The sequence below is a fragment of the Eptatretus burgeri genome, chromosome 8 (assembly GCF_056783735.1).
Source record: "Eptatretus burgeri isolate ZD-2024b chromosome 8, Ebu_testis_v1, whole genome shotgun sequence".
NCBI lineage: Eukaryota > Metazoa > Chordata > Myxini > Myxiniformes > Myxinidae > Eptatretus > Eptatretus burgeri.
Genome location: NC_140968.1, coordinates 7,478,318 through 7,492,268, shown reverse-complemented (window position 1 = coordinate 7,492,268; position 13,951 = coordinate 7,478,318). Strand labels below are relative to the sequence as shown.

At 41.2% G+C, this 13,951-nt stretch overlaps 2 protein-coding genes across 3 annotated transcripts in view; one reads left to right on the top strand and one right to left on the bottom strand.

Annotated features, from left to right (window-relative positions):
- LOC147021019 (uncharacterized) overlaps nucleotides 1-13,951 on the top strand; it is a 49,979-nt gene that overhangs the window by 19,492 nt on the left and 16,536 nt on the right. The gene's annotated exons all lie outside the window — the stretch shown is intronic.
- Nucleotides 3,259-13,951, bottom strand: part of LOC147021012 (uncharacterized) — a 420,342-nt gene continuing 409,649 nt past the window's right edge. For both annotated transcript variants that reach the window (XR_015061309.1, XR_015061308.1), the window contains one exon: nucleotides 3,259-12,326. The gene's annotated coding sequence lies outside the window, so the exon portion shown is untranslated. The remainder of the gene's footprint in view (nucleotides 12,327-13,951) is intronic.

The following is a 13,951-nucleotide window of genomic DNA, read 5'->3' as shown; positions in this document are numbered from 1 at the left end:
GATGATGTGATTGAGGGATGATGATCAGACTTTTTGGGAGTTTGAACATTGATGGGCGATTGTGTGCATACATGCGGAGTGCTGTTCATTGGGGTCTTGTCAAGGGGGGATGTGTGTTTTTAAACAAGCCCATGCCCCCTCCCCTAAAGGGGAGAAAAAAGAAGAAAGAAAAAAAAATACAAAAACTACAAAAAAAAAAAAAAATTGAAAACGTTTTTTGCATTTTCTTCCTTGGATCTTGTGTTCATCAATGGGTGTGGTGTTCGAGTAGGTATGATGGGCTGAATGGCCTCCAGCTGTGTCTGATTTCCTTGTATATGAAGTGATTCTTCACCATTGAGAGATTTGGACAAAAACGACATTGGACTGCATGGCATGATATATATATATATATATATATATATATATATATATATATATATATATATATATATATATATATATAAATAATGTATTGGGTCCAAAATGTTCTTGTGGATCAGGTGTTACATGGAGGAGGTATGCACTCTTCCGAGTGCCTCTCTGGTGTGTTTGTGTTCAGCCTGGTGCTGTATCATTTTCTGGGGGAGAGGGGAGAGGGAAATGTGCCACTGATGCAGTGCCCCTATAACGAGCAAGCCGGTACTCATTTTCCCAACATCAGAAGGATGAAAGGCTGAGTCAACCCACTTGGTGCTAATTCATCGGTGCAGTCAGGACTCAATCTCATGACCCGAAGATCTCAAGCCAGCCATCTTACCCGTCAAGCCAACACCAAGCCTTGTGTAAAGGTAATCCAATATCTTGCTTCACACTTTATGCTGAACAGTGAGCTCATCCTCATTCGAGTCAGACCCATCACCATCATCATTCTCTTCATCTTCACTCCAATTGAGAGATCCTGGAAAGAAGAGGTAAAATCAACACAAAACAAATGATGTAAAAGAAAAATATCAATGCACAGAATACCACAGTGTTCAGATGTGTGTGAATTGTGGAAATTAGACGTCAATTTCAAAAATTGCTCTTCTTCTTCTTCTTCTTCTTCTTCTTCTTCTTGATGAACCAGTTGCTCGGATACCATGTCTCCGAGTAAGAGGTCAAGGACTCAGAACATGTAAGATTGGGCTCACTCTTTCAGGAAGTGGTTGGTAAAGCCTGATGTGATTGGAGTTGGTAAAGCCTGATGTGATTGGAGTTGGTAAAGCCTGATGTGATTGGAGTTGATAAAGGCAGGTTGTTGTGATTTTTTCAGAGTGCTGGAAATAACTTGCCAACTCTTCATGAAAGACATCGAAAATGTTTTGTTTCTCCAAACTAATACGAACAGTTGGGACACGAAGCACAAGGTCCATCTGAGGGACTGCTCATGTGTGACCAAATGTCCCACGGACGAAGCACCAATGTTATTTCATGAAACAGATGGAATCACCAGGAAAGACATTCCTATCCGCATTTAGAAGCGAGGGAAAGATGACTTTTCGGACATCAACACGTTGTCCAACCAAAAATCCAACAAACAGTTAGACACGAGCCTTCACGAGCAAGAGGAGCTCTTCATTCAACACTGTATGGTCAGGATGATCATCAAATCAGACTGGACAGTTCAGAAGTAAATTCAGTCCCTCTGAACAGCCCTGTTGGACACAGATCAATTTATGAATGGAGAATTCTCTTCAGGAAAACGATAAGAGGAATAATGGTGGAAAAACACACAAATGTATCTGAAACAGTGTTGGACAGCAATAAAGAAGATAAAATTACATTTTTGGATCGATATTAAAGGGGTTTATATTTGATAATCAAAGAAGTCTTCTTCTTCCTTCGTGTACAGCACAAGGCAGCAGAGCAGCATCATCATCTGAGGGTGTGGATGCACCGCTGATACAGTGCCCTCCACTGGTTAGGGAAGAAATTTGTAATTTGTTCAGGATGCCAGCGATAGCTCGCCAACTCTTCGCGATGGACACCGTGGGATGTTTAACATCCACAAACTCATGCCGGCAGATGGGACTCCCATTTAATGTCCATCCGATGGACGGAACACACATTGGTGAATGACCCTGCCTGTGCACTCTCTCTCCCAACCCTCTTAACCTCAGTTTCACATTCTGCCTTTTGTACTCACCTTTCCTCACAGGTAGCCAATGTTTCTTTTGTGTCTCAATGGGCACTCGCTCATGCACGAACTCACACAGCACACGATGATGACAATGAAGGTTCTCATACAACAAATCTCTGTGAGAGTGAAGGTAAGCCTTCACTTTTGCCTCTGAGAAATGTGGAGAGACCTTCAGAACATTAACTGGAAGGGTACTTGGTAGAGTGCACACCTTTGCCACACAATGTCACAATGAACAGATCAGGCCCATTAACTTTTTGGAACATCATGTTATCGTTTTTGGCCCCGTCTCTCAATGGTGAAGAATCACTTCGAAAATGAAGTAATTCTTGCAGCCAAATCTGGATTCGGATCTTCACCAAAATCAAATAAATTCTTCCTTGACACACACTCAATCTGCCCAGCAAGTTCATCTAAATCTGTTCACAACTTATTGAGATATTGTGCTTTATATTAGTTTAGCCCCATCTCTCAATGGTGAAGAATCACTGAAATTATCAGATCCGGATCTGGATTCGGATCTTCAAAAATTAAATCAATTTTTTCATGTCACACACAACCTTTCCACAAAATATCATCCAAATCCGTCCACAACATTTTGAGATATCCTGCGCACAGACAAACTGAACATCAAGGGGTGAAAACATAACCACCTTCACCTTCGGTGGTGGAGGTAACAATGTCGGCAAGGCCCAAGAACAGCCAATCAGAAAAGAGCACAACAGCCCCTTTGAGGTTCCATAGGATTTGGAGGTACAGATAGTTACACAGAACAAGGGAGTGAATCATTACTTCGGTACGTCCTCAGTGTTGATAAAGAACAACATTACATTGACTGGCGCGACTCATAGAACCTCAGCAGCTCCCACAATGCGTCAACACAAAAAGCCATGCATCATCTTCATTAAATTTATGAACTGAATTAGAAATATCTAAAGTTATGTTTAACCATGCACCAAATGATGTACTGAAGTCTTCGTGGAACTTATGCAACATTTCCAGGTTGTTGCATGGTTTTTTTTTAAAAAAATGACAAATCAATCTCAATTGAAGGTAGATGGATGGTTTACAAAAAACAAATGGAACAGAATATGTGGATAATCATATTTACAAGGGAATCCTTTCAACTGAAGCATTTTACCAAAGTTCAAATAATATTTTATGAGTGAGGAACAATGTCTTTATTTGTTCACACTGAGCTGACAACACCGATTACAAATGCTTAAAGAGGAAATTTCTTCAACAATTTATACAACCCCTGACTATCAATTGTTCCGCCAACTCCACCTTTACAGCTGCACAGCCAGGCACAGACCCTGCACACTTCTGGACGCTCCGTGTCCCACACACCAAACCTCATGGGGCCAGTGAAGATTACAAATTCATGATAATTCTCCCACACAGAACACAACTGTATTTTCTTGTCTTTTAAAATATTCAGCAGCATTTGTCATAGCATCACTGGATATACTCTACACTTTATCAAGGTGATCTTCTCTGACAATCATAACTCCCTGTCATAAACACTTTCCAATTTACCTTTTTGGCAGTTTTCTTATTCATGATATACTTCGAGCACAGACAAACTGACGCACATGCGTACCCACACACACTGAAACGTTCTATACAAAGTATTTCATCAATACGTTCAGAACATTGACCTTATACCACCATAAAACATTCCACATTGTTCCACTGCAAAACAGTTTCAGGCAATGATCAAATATATTTGAGAAGACTCAATTCCACAATCATCCTGAACACACAATTCATGTGTTTTTACAAATACAAATCACCGTCATACATTCATCCATTGGGACCATACTCTGTGAAGAGCGTTGGTGCCTCATACACAGTCTCCTTGGCTATTGGGCACAATCCTGGGCAGGTCGCCACGCCAACATAAGATACCAGCAAACTGGCACTCATTTTGCCGACCTCGGAAGGGTAACAGGCAGAGTCAACCCTTCCTGGTATTAATTCAACAGCAGAGTAGGATTTCAACTCAGGATCCTATGACCCAAGCTCACCATCCTTACCATTCAGTCAACACCAGGCTTATACATTTGTCAAACAGCAAAAACGATCCTTAAAAGTTCAAGTCACAATCATCCATCCATCCAGCAGCAAAAAGGGGCCCTTAAACTTGATGTAAAATGATGTTAACCCATGGGACTTCAAGTCCTCCTGCACTCATCTGAATCCTGGACACCTCAAGCCAAGGGTCCTTGATCCTTGCATAACTCAATAGATGTTCCAAGATTCCAGATCTCACACCACTCAGTATACAGCACTGATCAACAACAACCGAAAGCACAGTGCATTGAGCGTCAAAACCTCATGCAGAACCTCACTTACGTGCCAACTAAGAATCAGCAGGCACCTTTCAGTTGCTCGTGCTACGATTCAAAAATCAGCGGAGCGGCTCTCCACGCCCCGCGAATGTTCGAATGCCCAGATCAAAATATTCAAACCTGGCATGGATTTCTCACAATCCAGCTTCATGGAATGGGTCACGAAATCCAGCTTTCCCGGCACGGATTGCCAAAACCTGGTTTGAATTCAGATCTTACAGCGCGAAGCTCCCAATAAATGACAACTCAATTTCCTCAGGCTCACGTCACCTAGTTTGGTCAGAGGTAAGGCACATGACTTGAATGAATGCAGGACCCAGTGAAAGGGTCAGAGAAGGGAATTAGTAGCGGTCCCCTTTCCTGCCCCTTCAGCTGGCCACCTGCATCCGCACCACCTCAACCTATGTCACCTTGACCTCTGGTCTCCCACCCCCCCTCCACCAACACCACCACCGGAATGTTGCGAGCCTTGCTCACTGCGCCAACTTCTTTGGTGGAATCACTGGAATCGAACGCCACTCCAATAACACCAGCTCCAGTGAGAGGTGAATCACTTATTTACGTGTACACTGCAAGAAACAAATACACAGATCAACACCAGGTGAGATGCTGTGAAAGTCCTTCACTCCATTCTGTTTATCCAAACCTTTCATATTTCGAGCAAAATTATTTGTATTAAAAAAAGAGTGAAGGAGGGGACATGCGTTCCACAAAGAACAGTACTTGCTATATAAGCTTACCGATATCTCAATGGCCTGTTAAGATGTTTCCAAGCCGAGAACATTCCAGCCTCAAGGTAAAAGGTGGGATGTTCTGAGAAAACACAGCTGTGTGCAGTATTTTATGACCAAACACAGTATTCAATAGGAAGAGGGATGGGGAACTGACAAATTAGTCTGGGAGCCAAGTGAGATTTTATTGTTCCGAGAGTTCCAAAAGGTTTGATGTGATTTCGGTGTAAAGGGACCTTAACTAACAGCAAAAACCACATTCTTAAGTAAATAAACTGCGGGATGAGATGGGGGGGGGGGGCGCCACTCGAATTACCCCCAAAATGCCATTTAATTGTTGTTAAAGTTCCAAGCATAATTCCTTTGCTATTTGGTAGAGGACATCTCACTGAGCCCAAATCCATTACTTATTTTGTGGGGAAGGTCATTTAAGATGCATGCAAATTAGGGCTAATTTGCCATTTAATTGCTCTTAAAGATCCATCATTGGAACCAAATGCAAAATGCAGAGTAAAGTCCCCTGATTTAGAATCACCGACTTAAGAAGAAAAAAAATTTGGGAAAGTCCACTTCAGATGAGGTTAAACGCTAATTAGTGCTTTATTAGCCATATAATTATTCTGAAAGATCCAAGCATAATTTCTTTACTATTTGGTGGAGGACATCTCACTGAGCCCAAATCTATTAGTAAATAAAAAATATTTTGTGGGAAAGGTCATTTCAGACTCATGCTAATTAGGGCTAATTAGCGATTTAATTACTCTGAATGATCCATCCTTGGAACCAAATGCAAAATGTATAGTAAATTCCACAGATTTAGAATCACAAACTTTAGAAGAATGAAAATGTGGGAAAGTCCACTTTAGATGAGGTCAGATGTAATTATCATGGTTGCGAAGCAAGGGCACCGATTATGAAACTGCAAGTAATATCGAAACAGGCAAGACAAGATAAAAAAAATTATACTCCATTTATTTGGTACGGTATATCCTCCAGAAAATAGAGAAAATGCAGGTCCACATCATGAATGGCATCCACCATAAATGCACATTTCCAAGTGTTTTGAAAAGTTTCAACTTGCCAAATCCAACGCATGTGATATTTTAAATAATATCCCTATCTTGAAAGGCTGACAAACATGTTGTGTTTGCATGGTTGGTCTTGAAAGGAAATTAAGTGGGAGGTACAATAGAACCGCTCTATTAAGGACACTCTTGGGACTGACAAACGTTGTCCTTAATAGTGAGGTGTCCTGATTACAGAGGTCAAATTGAATGGAAATGACCAATTTGGGACGAGATTGGGTGTCCTTAATAGAGAGGTTGTCCTCCTGGCAGAGGTGTCCGTTAAAGGAGGTTCCACTGTAACTATTTTGCATGGATTAAAAATAAAATCCCACAACTGTATTCACCATCCTACAAATTTCTAGTCCAGGGGTACAAGAAACAGAATGTATCTGGTCAGAAACATTCGAATATCGTTGTCTGCAACACCAAAATAAAGTTTTAAAATCACAAATAATAGAGTTTGCAAGAGCCATAGCTTTGCTTTTGTTACCAGAGTGAACACTGTCAATTAAAACGCATCCACCAGCATTGCTGAGCACGTCATACTTCTCATAATCACTTTGTCAACAACTGATGATACAGTATTAGATGCAAAAAGTTTCCGACCGATACCGTCATGTTCACAAATATTCTAGGTTTGTGATCTGCAGCTGACAGATACATGCAGCCTGAAAAAGAAGGGCTTTGCTAGGTTTCATTATTGTTCATCTTCAGCTCTTTTGAAGTGAACTAGCTTTCCCCAAATCTGTGTCCTGGGCCTAGTTTTGTGCAGGCTGTGATGGTCCAACAGTGAAATGAAATAGCCTAAAATTCAATTAAACTTCAAAAACTTGTATATATTTTATTTGCCAAACACAAATCCGCATAACAGGCATACAAGATACAGAAAACAAAGACGGCTGATCTGGAAGGTTGTGACCTCCAACACCCCTTGATCCTGAGTGATCAAGTGTTAAGGCAAATGGAAATGAATACAGAAATTCTGATCGCTAAATCTGAGCTGGGTTTACGGTGTGACACTTGGTGTGATCCTAGCACCCAACACTGGCTCTGACCTGTAATCACACTTCAATCTAGTGTGATCCAGGGATCACACCAAGATTCTGTAAGCAGGTCACAACTGGTGTGATCTTGAGTGTAAGGTGTCAGGATCAGGTGTTCGTGTGATCTTAACACTGGCTGTGACCTCACGCACTGTATCAAATGCTGGTCCAACTCGACCATTATCTCGTCTGCAAAGTAAACCAATAAGGCCAAATGCAACTTATTCTGAATTTTTTTTCGCAAAAACAGATCGATACCAGGTTACAATTGAACAAATGAGATTATTTCAGCATTGGCATACCATATGCATGCATGTTGAGAAAACTGAAATTGGCATGTCATTGAAGGCCTTTTACTAATTACCAGTACTTTACTTGTTTTGAACTTACCTCGCCAAGGGGCTCTGCAGTGTCCTTTATACCTTAAGATAAAGCAGCCCTCATTTGTGTTGGATAGTAAGCAACACATTGTCAATTATTGATGAAGGAACTGGTTCCTTTGTTTTAATGTTGGATTAAAATTGTTAATAGATGGCAGCACTGATATTATCTCAGTATGTGGAGCCAAATAGGCCAAATATTGACTTGCCTAACAACAAGCTCATCAGTCAGTGTTAGTACCGGGAGGTATGGTAAAAAATCTACCAACATTTTTGTGACCTGTCTACATCCAGCGCACTATACTATAACAGGTATGCAAGAATGCAATCCTGAGGGCAAGCTTCATTGAAATGGATTACAGATATTACAATATAACCCTATGACTGATTACATCTGACCTCATCTTAAGTGGACTCTCCCCACATTTTTTCTTCTTAAGTTGGTGATTCTAAATCAGGGGACTTCACTCGACATTTTGCATTTGGTTCCAATGATGGATCTTAAAGAGCAATTAAATGGCTAATAAGCCCCAATTAGCATGCATCTAAAATGGCCTTTCCCACAAAATATTTTTTCTGAAGTAATGGATTTGGGATCAGTGAGATGTCCTCGACTGAGATCAGTGAGTAATGGATGAGAATGTGAGCAAAGGAATTATGCTTGGAACTTTTACAACAATTAAATGACATTTTGGGGGTAATTCGAGTGGCACCCCCTATCTCATCCCGCATTAGATTTACTTAAGAATGTGGTTTTTGTGGTTAGTTAGGGTCACTTTAAACCTCAATCATCTCAAACCTTTTGGAACTCTCACAACCATTAAATCTTACTTGGCTCCTGCTCTAAATCAACATTGTGAGAGATGGAGGACATGTTACAATGCTTGACAAGATAGGGATATATATATATATATATATATATATATATATATATATATATATATATATATATATATATATATATATATATATATATATATAGGCAAGCAACCCCAACTACCCTGAGCTTTGCAGCTGCGAGCTTATCAGCCGAGCATTCCAACCTGCCCGGTTACTTGGCGAGTGGGTTATAAAACACACTTCCATGATTCTTCTTTGTGAACAACACCACACATGAGGACAAATCGACTTTAGTTAATTACAATGCTTTGCAATAGATGAGTACTTTACAAGCATTTAAAAGCACACAAGAGAAAATGAGTATCATCAGTTCATGACCAAACATGACAGAAAATGGTTGTTGCAGCATATTATACATGTCACAAGACATAATTAATAATTTTTCCTCCACAACCCCACTTCATGTGCGATATAAGTTTCTTTTGTTGGATTGCATTTTTGGATTGACCACGCTAATGGTGTGATATGGTTCTTTGATATCATTGAATAGTTTGCCTGTTATTGCTGTAATGTTCATATTGATACAAAAAATACTGCACAAATTTCTCACAGCATTACAAAATTGCATATTCTGAGTTTGGAAATACAGTACTAACTAAGGCATTCAGTAAAAACAAGCAGTTTCATGATGCCTGTGTATTTTGGATCATTTATTAGAGAACAATTTTACTATTCCTGTTCTTGGTTGATTTGCTGGAATATTTTTACTGTTCAACTGTCGAATAAATGCAGTCATTTATCTGATTGGAATGTACATTTGTCTTTAAACGATCATGTCTTTATTGGTGAACACAGGAATTTATGACTGGAGATAGTTAATGAAAATTGTTCAAAGACTCGTCGATTGCATCAGTAACATGTTTACTCCTCAACTATATTTAATGTAACAGCATCTATCATTGAATACATGAAAGTATTTCCCTGAAGTTTGTAACCTAAATTATCAATGACTGCATCTTGACAGAGTTTTCATTTTATCTTTGGGGTTTTTCAACAATCTCCACCTGCAATGCTCAATAAACTGTTGAAGAAAGACAAGTCGTTCCCATTTCACCTTCTGCATTTGTTTTTTTTTTAAACCTGCAGAACTTTTGAGCGAAATCTCACTTGGCTGCACTTCGATTAATGCAGGAAAAACCTAACAAGAGGCCTGGAAAAGAATTTTAAAATATTTTCTTCAAACACTGGAAGCTCACTTGCAATCATAGCAATGTATTGGAATCAATGATCGCAGTTGACGTAAAATCATTCATTTTATCCAAAGGTCTCATCTCAAGTCATCAATTTGGATTCAGACCAGGTCAAACCAACTTGCACATGCTACTTTTACTTTCTCAACAATGGTTGGAGGCCTTCAATATCAGACATATAAAAGCCATCTCTCTGGGCATATCTTGAGCTTTCGATATGGTCTGGCATCCCACATGCTCTCCAAACTGTTTTCCTATTGAATCCAAGGCCAACTCCACTCTTGAAGCCAACACGGGGCTCTCACCAGAACTCTTTCTTCTCCTCTCCTTGTCAAGGCTGGACTTCCCCCAATGCAGTGTTCTCAGCCCCATCTTATTCCTAATCTTCAATGATATCACAGACTCGCTGGAAAATCCTCATTATCTCTGCGAATGGCTCCACTCTCTAACGTGACATCCCTCATCCTTCTGACAGACAGAAACCTCTTCCCTCAATTTTGACCTTGACAAAAATCACAAACTGGTTTAACATCTTTGTCTCTTCCCCTTTCGCTCCCCAATGACTACCACAAACCCATCGACTTTCTCAACAACCCTCTTGAAGAGGTTGTCGCTCAAACTCTTGGGTCTCACTCAAAGCAAGCCACATTTCAAAGTTGGCCTCCAAAACCAGACGGGACATCCTCCCTCATGCAGAGTCCTTCGTTGGCACACCTGAGCTCCTATCCACCGACGAGGCTTTCATCCACAGCTTAATGGAGTACTGCTCTTTCGTCAGGGCTGGCTCCCGTGGCTCACATCTTGCTCAGCTTGAAGCCGTGGAAACGAAAGCTTTCAAGATCATTGGAATTTCTCACGATGAAGCTGAGACTATCACTTCACCATTGCCAACAGGTCGGTGGTCTCCATCTTCTTCCGACTTTTCTGGTACTGCACCCTCCATGTGCATCTTCTCGCCGAGGTATGTGCAGGATGCACGCAGTCTTCCATCAACCCCTTCAGAGTTCAACCGCCAAAATCCAGAACCACTGCTTACTTGCACTCATGTATTCCTTTTTCCTCACCTGTGGAACTACATTCCACTCGATTCAATCTGATTCTTCCCTCCAGGTCTTGAAGACATCTGTTCACCACCATCTCAAGTCATCACCCATCCAAAAGCATGATGTTTTCTACACCCGGTAAACAATCCCTCAGTACTTCCAACATTTTACTAATGCGTCCCACTTGTCCACCCCTTACTCTTACCCTCATCGTTACCTGCATCCCATATTTGTCAGTCTCCATCTATTTTTCCCCTCCACCCTGCTGCTGACGTTTCCCCTTTCTACTGCTGTTCCCTTTGTTATGTTGTGACCCGATCTGTTTGGTGTCTGAGATATTTCATGAGCAGACACCATGTATATAACAAAAAGTCGAGAGTTGAGAGAATGTTTTCCTCCTTCTCATGTGCAAAAGACACAGTGAATGAGTGAAGATCGAAAGACAGTGGGTCAGGATGAGAGAGGAATTAAAATGGTGTTTTGCATGTTGAAAACTCAGAAGGGAAGATCAGGATTGGACTGCCATTCATCCATTGCCTTTTCTCCTTGGGATAAGCTCAATGTAGTGATTGTGAAGAGCAGCAGAAATGTGGGATGCCATCCAGACCAGGGCTTTTGAATTTTGGCATCTTGGTGTGTTTCATAATTTTCTGTTTGGCAATTATCACTTGAGGAATAAATATCCTCTCGATGTCGCTTCTTCTTTCACAAGTTTTGGATCTGTTCCGCCTTCTTGTTGTGTTCTTTTCAATTTTCATAAATCCCTTTCCAAAAGTAGTTCATCTGTTTCTGGGGTGATTGCAACAGTCTGCTTCCATTTCCTTCGTTTTTGATTCACTCTTTGGAATAAATTTTCAAACTGCTGGTCTTTTCCTCTTTCATTTAATTTGTTTGTTTGTTTGAGAGATTTTTTTTGGCTCTCATTGGTTGTTCTGTTTTTTGGATTTCAAAAGGTGAGAGGAAGTTCTCTCAGAACTCAATATCTCCACCTCCTTTTTGGTAAAGGATCATGATTCATAAAGCAAACTGAAATGTCCTTCTCATCGCCTCGTTCCAAGGACTCTTTTCAAAATCTTCACTGAACCTCTGACAGCCTCCACTTGTAGCTTCTTTGGAATGATATTCCCAGAGTGATATTCAAGTACTCAGTTAGGGTTTTCTTTATCATTCATCGAGCTCTGACTATCACTGGTATAATTTTCACGCCGACTATAACTGGTACAATTTCAGCTTTCTTAAATTTTGAGGTCCTCTTGAGCTCATTTTTCAGATCCTGGTATTTTGTCATTTTCCTGATTTCTGTGGCATGTCCTCCAGTCATTGGAAACTGAAACCTCAAAGAACAGTGCTGACTTTTCCTTTTTGTGTTTTGTTTGTGATGATGAGCATTTATGATGCCTCGTTCTCCATCCCAATTAATTAGCCATTCCACTGCGTCTTCCTTGTCAATCCTTGTCCTGTCAAGCTCCGTTTTAAATCTTCCTGCTCTTTTATCACTCCCATTTGTCAGAGTATATCTGCTGATATCACTGAACAACAAAAATTTTTTACTGGAGATGTGTAAAGTGATTTAGACTAATTTGGGGACGCTGATTTCAAAAATCATAACCGTTTTGCTGTATCACGTCAGGATTTTCAGTAACAGAAATATTCCCATTGCCTAGAAGTCAGGATTTCAATGAAATTTACAAAAATTCATTTATTCATTTATTTCATCATGAATGCTTCAAAATTATAGAAATTACAGAAAAACTCCACTAGAATGTAATTAAAAATGCTTTAGGCATTTGGCTTTGCGTTTGTGCTGCTCTGTGTCAGTTTCACGATGCAGGAACCAGCAGAAATTGCCCATCATGTTCGGGTTATGCCGCCCTTGGTAACGCGTCACCATGAGTGAAATCTCTTGGTGGAATCGCTCGCCGTGCTCGTCCGAGACTGCTCCCAAGTTGTCAGGGAAGAAGTTTAGGTGCTGGTGTAGGAAATGGATTTTCAGGGACATCCTGGAGCCAAGTTTCCTGAAGGACTCCAGCAGCTGCTGCACTATTTCTTCATAGTTGTCCGCGCGCTCGTTCCCCAAGAAGTTGTCCGTCACAGCTTTGAAGCTCCTCCACGCTGCCAGCTCTTTGGGGTTTAGAGTTGTCGGAAAAGTTTCGTCCTTCATAATCTGTCGGATTTGCGGTCCAACAAAGACACCAGCCTTGATCTTGGCCTCCGACAAGGTGTTGCCAAACTTTTCCTTGAGGTATAAAAACCCACGCCCATTCAGATCCATTGCCCGTACAAAACTTTTCATCAAGCCGAGCTTTATGTGGAGTGGTGGAAGGAAAACCTTGGCTGGGTCGACAAGGGCGACATGCTTCATGTTGTGTCGACCAGGTACATGCTCTTTTCGCTCTTCCCAATCTTTCTTCGTCCAGTGATTCTTATCGTCTCTGCTATCCCAGAGACAAAGGAAGCACATGTATTTCGTGTAGCCTGACTGCAGCCCTAACAACAGCGCCACCACTTTCAAGTCTCCGCAGATGTGCCAGTTGAAGTCATTGTACTTGATGGAATCAAGCAGCTGCCGCATAGTCTCATAGGTCTCTGTCATGCCGAACGCGTGAGCCAGTGGGACTGACGGTTTCTCGTTGCCATTGTGGAGCAAAACAGCCTTCAAGCTGTTCTTCCCCGAGTCGATGAAGAGGCGCCAGTCTGCAGGATCGTGATCACACCCAAGTTCTTTCAACAGACCGTTGATGTCACTGCAGAATGTCATCGTGTCTTCCATCTCAAAGAACTCAGCCATGTCTCTGACGTGCTCTGAACAAGGATATCTTGGTGTTAGGTTCAAGTAGATTCCACTGCTGCAGCCTTGATCCAAGCAGCTCTGCCTTCGCCTTTGACAGCGAGAGATCTCTTACAAGATCATTTAAGTCTCCCTGGTTCAGAAGGTGTGATTCTTGAGTGTCGGGTTCAAAAGGTTCATCATCACCATCCTCTTCACCACTGCTTACAGCTATGTTCTGATCAGCTGGAGGTGTTGGAACTGGGTTCTCGTCATCATGAGGCACAGGTTTACGAGCAGAGACGCAGTCAGCGTACTTGATGTGACCTTTATTCTTCTTGTTGAAGCCGGCGATGCTTGTGCAGCAGAAATAAC